The sequence below is a fragment of the Camelina sativa genome, chromosome 12 (assembly GCF_000633955.1).
Source record: "Camelina sativa cultivar DH55 chromosome 12, Cs, whole genome shotgun sequence".
Taxonomy (NCBI): Eukaryota; Viridiplantae; Streptophyta; class Magnoliopsida; order Brassicales; family Brassicaceae; genus Camelina; species Camelina sativa.
This window is the reverse complement of record NC_025696.1, coordinates 20,210,217-20,221,903: the sequence shown is the minus strand read 5'-3', so window position 1 is coordinate 20,221,903 and position 11,687 is coordinate 20,210,217. Positions and strand designations below refer to the sequence as shown.

General features: G+C 39.3%; 1 pseudogene; it reads right to left on the bottom strand.

Annotated features, from left to right (window-relative positions):
• LOC104733692 lies at window positions 1,101-3,201 on the bottom strand (annotated as a pseudogene).

Sequence of the window (11,687 nt, the reverse complement as noted above, 5' to 3'; positions counted from 1 at the left end):
TCATTATATTAACTAATCCATTATTTTATGTGTATTCCTTATATCAGAATAATTAAAATTCTCTTATATTTTTGTATAAGTGTTTTCTCATAACTAATCTTTAGGTATGAGAAAACAAATGAACCCAAAAACCGGAACCAGATAAAAAAAAAGCAGAACAACTAAAAATTATATATATTTGTCCTCAATACTCGAATGGGTAATTACAAAATATTTGTAATAAATACTTAAATGGGAGTCCAGTTACCAAATATTACACAGACAACTGTCCGAATAACCAAAATCTTATTATATAAAGTCTTATTATACAAAGTTGAGTTTTAAAAGTTAGTCATTAACAAGATTTTGACACGTGTCAAGTTATTAATATGAGATTTTGACATGTGTAAAAATTAATATTTAATAGGAGAGATTTGAGATTATGACAAAAAACAAAAAATTGTTTAAACAATATTAATAATGTAAAAAGATAATTATAAAAAATTACAAAAATTAAACAGTTTTTTTTAAATAATTATAAGAAGATTATATATTTCATAAAATTCGAAATTATAACATTATTTACTTATTTTTAATTTTAAGTTATTAATTCAACAACAAAAAAAGATTAAGGAAAATGTACAGTTAATTATTAATTCTAAAAAATGTAAATACTCACTTCTATATAAAACATATATCATCTCACATTATTAATCTAACAAAATAACTTATTCAAAAAACTGCTTTAAACTTTGTTCTATTGGTAAAAAAAGTTTTAGTGGGAGGTAAATTTTACTTATTTTTTTAAACCAAAATTTTCTCCTACTTTCTCCTTTTTCAATTTGGAATAGGTAAGATTAATATGTTGACCCAAAAAAAATGTAAGACTAATATATGCGTCTTCTTTTCTAGTACTGTATTTTAATTTTTATTGTAGTATTTTTAGATTGTTTTATTTAATTTATATTTTTATCTTTGATTTGAGATTCATATATTAATGTGCTTATAATTTTCTATTATTTCTTTAATTATGTCAAATTAATTTTTTTCCAATTTCTCAACCTTGATTGGTTGGTCATAAACCTATTTTTTTATGCAAACATAATTGTTACCACTCATTCAATCCCAAAAGGAAACAAAGAGTATAACCTTATCAACCTAATGGTTGGATAAAATAGGCTAATCAAACACAAGCTTACAACAAACATAGATATATATATAAATTGGAAAACCATAAACTGTTTTTGATAAATTCATAGGAGCTCGGAGACAGAGGCTACATTGTCATGTGTCAAAGACGCTTTCACAAATACATTAGAAAATTTAACACTAGTTACTATCAAAAGATTCTGTGACGTTGAAAAATGGCTTTAAGTTTTATTGGTTGTCGGAGTATGCCACTTTGAGATAGCTAAAAGACGTGAACATGGTTTCTCTACACATGGTGGAGGAGGTTGGACGCATGCAAAGTTATCTTCCCAAAGGAGGAAGGCGGAACCAAGGTTCTTTTCATGGTGGAGGAGGTTGGACGCAAGGTTCTCTCCGTAAGGGAGGAGAGAGGACCCGAGATTCTCTCAATGGTTGGTATACTATGTAATATATGTTTAATTCGAAAAGTTTTTTGAACCAACAATTTTAGTGATTAAAGTAACTATGCAAAAGTGAAAATAAATAGACATATAATAGTTGGCTTAATGTGCTTATATAGATATTTTCCTAGGTAATGGTAAAAAATATATTTGTAACATACAATATACTTAGGTGTAAAAAAATACTTTTAATAGTAACATACATAAAAAATTTGTAAATAGATATAAATTAATGTATTATAGTAAAAAGAAATTATAAATAACGTACAAATTTTAATATATATTTTGTTAAATTTATTTTTATTAACAAAATTTTAAAACCTGCACATGGGGCAGGTCCTTATCTAGTATATGTATATTTTCTAGTATTTTGAAACCGATTATATCCAAAATCTATCAAAATATTTGAAATTTTACCCATATAAGACTTGTAAATTATAAATTAAAGATAATACATCTTATTATAGAAAATCAATGTATTTAAGTAAAATTAATGTATTTAAATTGAAGAAAATACATCTTATTATATAAAATTGCTGTTAAAATTAATGTATTAAAATTTGTATTTTTATTTCTATTTTAAAAAATTTCAACAATCAAATTTTGACCAAGATTTGTTGTCTAAATTATTGTAATGCCCATGAACCGGTTGTGGATTTCCAGTACGGGTGGCGATCGACACCAGTGGTGGGTGTTGGTTGATACCTTATGTGGTCGGATTTTCGGTTCAATTTTTAATTCTCCGGTTTGCGTGTTGGTTTAGAAAAAATCGTAAAACTCGAGTTTATTAGGGAAAACTCGATATTAAAATATAGAAAATAAATGTTACGTTTTCTTCTTTGATAAAAAAAAAGTAAACAATAATATATATGTCAATGATCTAAAATAAATGTAATTTTTTTTTTGCTGAAAATGAAGTGGAAGATGAAGAATGAAGACTATGAAGTTAAATAATCGAATTGGATCATTTAAAGAAGTTTCAAGTGTTTTTTTTAATTTAAATTAAGAATGGTTTTTACTTTAAATTAATAATGATTTTTTATTTTGATTTTATCGATTTTTGGTTTTAGGATATCAGGATGATTTTTCTATTTTAATATCTAGATATTATTTTCTTAAGCGTAAAAACTTTGATTGGTTTTATAATTTATTTTATATAATAGGTTATGTATTTGATATTAGTTAATTAATTTTATTTTATTTATATATAGGTAACCCATAAAACCCGTTTAGCCATTAGATTTTATATTATTGGGTTTGGGTATATAAATTCAATCCATTATAATAAATAGGTTGGGTTGAAAGCCTCAAACCCATGTGGATATGGGTCGGGTTATCCATTTTGACAGTGCTAACGCAATCACGAGTATAATTTCTCACTTTGGCTTTGTGCTTTTTTTTGTCAATTTTTTGATATTTCTGGTTGCATGTGATGGAAATAAGGGTTCGTAGCGCATAAGGTTTGTGTAGGGACCTTATTGGTGGGAAGAATTATTTCCATGTCTTATTTGATTATGGAGCAACTCATTGCTTCATTACCTTGGAATGTGCTGAGAGTGGCAAAATTCATGGAGATCCCAGAGAGCGGTTCAGATCCGTTAATGTTGTTGAAGGCAGGTTGATCCAGGTCCATGGATGAGTGAAAGGTGTGGATATTCAGGTGACTGGGGAGTTGATGCCGGTAGATATGATTATCAATCCAGTGGAGCTTTATGACGTCATCATACGTGGCTCAGAGGGAAGCAGTTGGTTTATCAGAGAGGGAGACCAACTTTAGGGAGTTTGGTTATTTCGGCTATGCAGGCAGAGAAGATGACCAGGAAGGGTCGTGAGGCTTATCTGACCATTATTTCTATGTTGGAGTGTATAAGACAGGTTCTTGTAGGTGAGATTCATGTGGTTCGGGAGTTTGAAGATGTATTTCAACCATTGCAGGGGTTACCACCAACTCAGTCTGATACCTTTATGAATGAGTTAGAACCATGGACGACACCTTTGTCTAAGGCATTCTACAAGATGGCTCCAAAGCTAATGAAGCAGTTGAAGGATTTGTTAGGTAAGGAATTCATTCGTCTTAGCACTTCACTGTGGAGAGCACCGATGTTGTTCGTCAAGAAGAATAACGAGAGTTTCCGCTTGTGTATAGATGATCGTGGTCTTAATTGGGTCACTGTGAAGAACTAGTATCTTCTCCCGCGGATTAATGAGTTGTTAGATCAGTTGAGGGGTGATACTTGGTTCTCCAAGATTGAATTGGCGTCGGGTTATCATCATATTCTGATAGACGAGTTGGGCGTTAGGAAGAAAGACGTTTAGGACGAGGTATATGTATTATGAGTTCGTGGTGATGCCCTTTGGTTTGTTTAATGCGCCAGCTGCGTTTAGAGGTTGATGAACAGTGTATTCAGGGAGTTTATGAATGAGTTTGTCATCATCTTCATTGATGACATCCTGGTCTATTCCAATAGTCCTTATGAGCATGAGATTCATCTAAGGACAGTTCTGTGGAAGTTGTAGGAGCAGAAGATGTTCTTTAAGCTGCAAGTGCAGTTTGTAACAGAGGAAGATGGGTTTTCTAGGTAAAGTTGTTTCTGCAGAGGACTCTCTATTGACCCAGAGAAGGTAAAGGCTGTCAGAGATTGGCCTACACTGAGTAATGCCTCTGAGATCAGGAGTTTGTGAGGGATTTTACCGGTATGGCACAGCCGATGATTAAGCTAACAGGGAAGGACGTTTCTTTTGTGTGGTCATCAGAGTGTGAGGAGGTTTTCGTAAGTCTGAAGAAGATGTTGACTAGTACATCCATATTGGAATTGCCAGAGCAAGATAAGCCGTATATGGTGTATACAGATGCTTCAAGAGTTGGTTTAGGGTGTGTGATGATGCAAGAGGGGAAGGTTATTGCCTATGTTTTGCGGCAGTTCCGGAAGCATGAGGGAAAACATCCTACACATGACTTGGAGATGGCAGCTGTAATTTCTGATTTGAAGATCTAGAGGTATTATCTTTATGGCGAAAGGTACAAGTGTACATAGATCATAAGAGCCTGAAGTACATTTTCAATCAGCCTGAGCTGAAGTTGAAGCAGAGGCAGTGGATCGAGTTAGTGGCGGACTATGATCTGTATGTAGCCTACCACTCCGGTAATGCTAACTTGGTGGCAGATGCTCTGAGTATTTTATAAGATATGGATATAAGTAAGTCATTCAAGTCAGATCGGTTGGTATGGCATTATACAAGATCTGGAAAATATTTGGTTAAATCGGGTTATAGGCTTGCAAGAGAGATGGTAAACGAGGTAGACTGTGGCCCTACTTGCATAGTCTTAAGGGCTTATGCATGGAAACTTTGTGTTTCACCCAAAATTAAGCATTTTTTTGGAAAATTGCTTCTGGTACTCTTTCATTTGATGGATCATTTAGATCACTGTGGTGTTCAGTGTGATATTAGATGTAAAAGATGTAAATCAGCGAGTGAGACAATTAATCATGCTCTTTTCGACTGTCCACGTTCGCGTCAAGTTTGGGATATGGCATCGATATCATTTTTACCAGGGGGCTTCCATAGGAGTCTATGTATTCAAATTTGGATTTCATCTTTTGGAAGGGGCAATCTCATTTCAGAGATCAAGATCATCGTCAACAGTTATCCTGGATCTTATTGACACTCCGGAAAGATTGCTTCATCCAGAAGATGATTCCAAATTTCTTTCAAAGTATGCATCTAGAGCCACACAAGATTATTAATCAAGGATTATGCGAAAAACTTTTAGGAGGAGGCGCAAATTCAACTAGATGACCCTTATGATATCTCAGGTACCTCACATTCTTCGGATTGTCGAGAATCTAGGGCAATTTAAGGTCAGATACCTCATTGTTAAAATGATGTCTTTTGGAAAGCATCATACGTCAACTTAGGTTTATGATGGTGGTGTTGTAATGGTGAGGAACATACTATACTGTTGGGAGCAAAATTCCTTCGACGAAGTCCGTCTCCCCTTCTCTCGGAGCTAGAAGCACTATTATGGGCCATGGAGAGTGTTCTTGTTGGTAGTGTGGTTTGTTAGAATTTCGAGACGGATTGCGCAGAATTTGTTGCGATTGTCAAAACCCCTGAAGATTGGCTGGCGTTTTCTAACCTTTTAGATGATTTTCACCTGCTCCGAGATTCTTTTCCTCTCTTGGACTTTGATGCAGAACACAAATTATCTTCCAACTAAAGTATGGATTTCTTCTGGAACTATTTGGTCATAATCATCATTCTTAGCTACATTATGTAGTAGAAACCTATAATCAATACGTAGCTTTTTGGATTTGAGTACGAAATCAACAGTAATTGAAGCGGTCTTACGTTTTTTGCAGCCAATTAAATGCACTTATTTTGAAGAATTTCTTATTAGGTTCAATGCACTTATTTTGAAGAATTTCTTAGTAGGTTCATCAAAATGAACCAATGTTATAGTTTGGCTCTCATTGTCGACAATAACTTCAACGTGATATCTAGAAAAAGGAGAATGCGAGATGAGTGTTATATTAGAAACCTATAAAGGTTATAAAACACATGTGAACAAACGTGTTGATTACCTAAGCCGCCCAATAGCTGATTCAGACCCACACGTCCCACAACTTATTGTATCACGGATGTTACAATTTTCTTAAAGCAAGTAGTACATGATCTAAAGAACCACTCGCTGATTAATATCACGTCGACCACCTTTGCCTTACACCAGATGAGTTTTTCCTGGTAGAAATGAAACAACCCGATTCGTATTTTTTTAAATAATAATAAATAATAATAATAATAATAATAATAATAATAATAATAATAATAATAATAATAATAATAATAAGTAACTACAACTAGTGGTCCCATACCCACTAGCCACCTAACCACAAACACAACCAACATCGGAATAATCAAAACCAATATCCAATAAATATCCAATATTCTAACATAATGCATATCCAATAACCAATCATCAGAAAACATGAAACCAACAACCTAGAAATGTTTCTAATGATCCAACTCTAACAACCTAGCAATGCCAGACAACATCCAATTGAATCTCTAGAACATCCTCCTCTTCATTGACTTGATTCCACGATCACACTTTGTCTTTACCTGCACCACAAACACAAATTACAATGCATGAGTATTTTATAAACATTCAGTAAGGCAATCCTCCCATCTACTGGGCTATACACACAAGCAATAGAGACATCTCTAACCATCAACAAACAATCAACAAACAACAAATAAAAAACCATGACTCTGCATCGACCGACACCAACATGCATAGACCGACACCACATGGGGATGCATCGACCGACACAAGGGATGCATCGACCGATGCAAGTTACACATGCATCGACCGACACTCGCACTGCATCGACCGACGCATGCTCGACATAACACGAAAACCCTAAGGTTTTACGCGCCTTCCTCGCACTTGCATCGACCGATGCACAAAGTGCATCGACCAATGCAACATGCCGACATCGTGTTTCCCCGAAGCTTCTCCCCGGATCTTTGTTCCTGCAACCACAAAACTCGATCCCTAGCCACAAGAAAGCTTCCTAATGTCCCAAATAACCATCTAACAAGCCTAACAACACATAAACAAGCATATCAGAGAAGCTCTAGCTTAGATAAGCCATGGTCCTGCACTTACCTTTGCCATAGAAGAATCTGAACCTCAAACAAGCAATAGAACACTCCTTGCAAGCTCCTACAACATTCTAAGCCTCAAGATCTCACCAGGAAACACCACAAACCCACAAAAATCACCAAGAACACCAAGAACACTCTTTCTCTCCTTTGTTTCCCTCAAAAACGGCCAACGTCGACTAATGAGACAAAAGAATCGACTTAAGGGTTTTCCTCTTCCCTTTGCCCAAAACGCAGCGTTTCACTTAAGTCAAAACGCAGATAACTGAACCTGCATCGACCGACGCACTTAAGTCCATAGTAATCATATCCCACTTCCACTCTGGAATGGGAAGATTCTTCAGTAACCCTCCTGGAACCTGATGCTCAGCCTTCACTAGCTGACACACGTCGCACTTCGCAACCCAACTAGTTACATCCTTCTTCATCCCGACCCAATGATAATACCTCTTGAGATCACGGTACATCTTAGTCGCTCCTGGATGAATAGAAAACTTGCTCCCATGAGCCTCTCTCAAGATCTCCTGCCTCAACTCCTCATCCTTGGGCACACAGACCTGACCGTGCACTAAGATAGTACCATTATCTGAGACCTGATACTCTGAATCCACATCCTTTGAGACATTCACCAGCCCCAAGTCCTTCTCCTGCGCCAACCGCACCCTGCTCAGAAGATCTGCTCAATCAACCGCCCCCAAACCGATCTCTCCTACCAGAGACTCCATCTCCTGCTCCTGAGCCGAAGCTACCCTCTTCCGACTCAGAGCATCTGCAACCAAGCTAGCCTTACGNAGACCCCTGCACAAATCTCCTGTAGTAACCTGCCAAACCCAGAAAACTCCTGATCTCTGTGGCATTCTGGGGTCTAGGCCAATCTCTGATAGCCTGAATCACCTCCGGATCTACAGAAACTCCATCTGCAGACACAATATGACCCTGAAAACCCATCTCACGCTGCCAAAACTGCACTTGCTCAACTTAGCAAACAAATTCTGCTCCCGTAACTTCTCCAGAACTGCTCTCAAATGCAATGCATGCTCCTCAGGATGCTTAGAATAAACCAGGATATCGTCGATGAAAATGATGACAGATACATCCAGGAACTCCTGAAAGACACTGTTCATCAATCTCATAAACGCTGCTGGTGCGTTAGTCAACCCGAAAGGCATCACCACAAACTCATAATGCCCATACTTCATCCTGAATGCAGTCTTCCTCACATCTGCCTCATCTATCGGTATCTGATGATAACCCGACGCCAGATCTACCTTGGAGAACCAAGTAGCACCCCTCAGCTGATCCAACAACTCATCGATCCTTGGAAGAGGGTACTTGTTCTTCACATTGACCCGGTTCAAACCCCTGTAATCAATACACAACCGGAAACTCCCATCCTTCTTCTTGACAAACAACACTGGTGCTCCCCACAGTGATACACTAGGATGGATGAATCCCTTACTCAACAAATCCTCTAGCTGCTTCTTCAGCTCTGCCATCTCTACTGGAGCCATTCTGTAAGGAGCCTTAAATAACGGCATCGTCCCTGGTTCCAGTTCAATCGTGAAAGGATCAGACCAAGATGGTGGTAACCCCTACAATGACAAGAACACATCCTCAAACTCCTCTACAACTGGGATACCGCTAACCATACTTCTCCACTGACTCTAGCATAGATATGGTAACCAAATAAGCCTCACGGCCCTTCTCGATCATCTTCCCAGCCTGAATGGCCGAGATCACGAGACTCCCCGAAGTCGGTCTAATATCATGAAAAACCAACTTCCCTCCTGGACACTCAAACTCCACTCTACCCCGATAGCAATCCAAATGCACCATGTGCCGATGCAACCAATCCATCCCGAGAATCATATCATACAACTCCACTTGACTGATAAGCAAATCCGTTGGCCACGACTCCCCTGCGATCTGAATATCAATTCCTCTGGCCCGTCCAATAACCCTCAGGAACTTGCCTCCCGCAACTCGGGCAACTCTTGTACGCTCCCCGGGATCTCCTCTGATCCTCGCGCTCTCTGCACACTCTGGAGTAATGAAGCTATGAGAAGGTCCATAATCAAACATAACATGGGACTTAAACCCGCCCACCAACAAGGTCCCTGCACAAACCTCATGTGTTGAGAATCTAACACTTTATCACGGGAAAACATAAATTCTGAACCTACTGAAATTCACAAAGTTTAAGTACCATAAATTATACATGTGATCGCCCCGACATTGGATCCACCAGTCTCTACAGTTGTGTAAACTTGTGGCGCATGCTCAATCCGTGCCACCTGCTGCCCTCCAGGCTGCAACGCTGCCACTGCCACCAGGTGCAACTTGGGACACAAGGGCCTGATATGCCCTGGCTCCCTGCAATGATAGCATACACGAGGCGCTGTCGTCGGAGCACTCCTCTTGGAACAGCTAGTAATCTTGTGATCCTTGCTTCCACACNCAAACCGATCTCTCCTACCAGAGACTCCATCTCCTGCTCCTGAGCCGAAGCTACCCTCTTCCGACTCAGAGCATCTGCAACCAAGCTAGCCTTACGAGGATGATAGGCTATCTCCAAATCATAGTCTGCCACAAGCTCCATCCACCGCCTCTGCCTCAAATTCAGCTCAGGCTGAGTGAATATATACTTCAGACTCTTATGATCTGTAAACAATTGTACCTTTGCACCATAAAGATAAGATCTCCAAATCTTCAGGGCAAAAACTACAACACCCATCTCCAAGTCATGAGTAGGATAGTTGTCCTCATGCTTCCGCAACTGCCGCGAAGCATAGGCAATCACCTTCCCATGCTGCATCAACACACATCCCAAACCAACTTTAGATGCATCTGTATAAACAACATAGGGTTCTCCCTGCTCAGGCAAAGCCAACACTGGCGCAGTAGTCAACATCTCCTTGAGGCTTGCAAAGGCTTGCAAAGCCTTCCTCACACTCCTGTGACCAAACAAAAGGAACATCCTTCCCTGTCAACTTAGTCATAGGACGTGCTCTGCTCGCAGACCCCTGCACAAATCTCCTGTAGTAACCTGCCAAACCCAGAAAACTCCTGATCTCTGTGGCATTCTGGGGTCTAGGCCAATCTCTGATAGCCTGAATCACCTCCGGATCTACAGAAACTCCATCTGCAGACACAATATGACCCTGAAAACCCATCTCACGCTGCCAAAACTGCACTTGCTCAACTTAGCAAACAAATTCTGCTCCCGTAACTTCTCCAGAACTGCTCTCAAATGCAATGCATGCTCCTCAGGATGCTTAGAATAAACCAGGATATCGTCGATGAAAATGATGACAGATACATCCAGGAACTCCTGAAAGACACTGTTCATCAATCTCATAAACGCTGCTGGTGCGTTAGTCAACCCGAAAGGCATCACCACAAACTCATAATGCCCATACTTCATCCTGAATGCAGTCTTCCTCACATCTGCCTCATCTATCGGTATCTGATGATAACCCGACGCCAGATCTACCTTGGAGAACCAAGTAGCACCCCTCAGCTGATCCAACAACTCATCGATCCTTGGAAGAGGGTACTTGTTCTTCACATTGACCCGGTTCAAACCCCTGTAATCAATACACAACCGGAAACTCCCATCCTTCTTCTTGACAAACAACACTGGTGCTCCCCACAGTGATACACTAGGATGGATGAATCCCTTACTCAACAAATCCTCTAGCTGCTTCTTCAGCTCTGCCATCTCTACTGGAGCCATTCTGTAAGGAGCCTTAAATAACGGCATCGTCCCTGGTTCCAGTTCAATCGTGAAAGGATCAGACCAAGATGGTGGTAACCCCTACAATGACAAGAACACATCCTCAAACTCCTCTACAACTGGGATACCGCTAACCATACTTCTCCACTGACTCTAGCATAGATATGGTAACCAAATAAGCCTCACGGCCCTTCTCGATCATCTTCCCAGCCTGAATGGCCGAGATCACGAGACTCCCCGAAGTCGGTCTAATATCATGAAAAACCAACTTCCCTCCTGGACACTCAAACTCCACTCTACCCCGATAGCAATCCAAATGCACCATGTGCCGATGCAACCAATCCATCCCGAGAATCATATCATACAACTCCACTTGACTGATAAGCAAATCCGTTGGCCACGACTCCCCTGCGATCTGAATATCAATTCCTCTGGCCCGTCCAATAACCCTCAGGAACTTGCCTCCCGCAACTCGGGCAACTCTTGTACGCTCCCCGGGATCTCCTCTGATCCTCGCGCTCTCTGCACACTCTGGAGTAATGAAGCTATGAGAAGGTCCATAATCAAACATAACATGGGACTTAAACCCGCCCACCAACAAGGTCCCTGCACAAACCTCATGTGTTGAGAATCTAACACTTTATCACGGGAAAACATAAATTCTGAACCTACTGAAATTCACAAAGTTTAAGTACCATAAATTATACATGTGATCG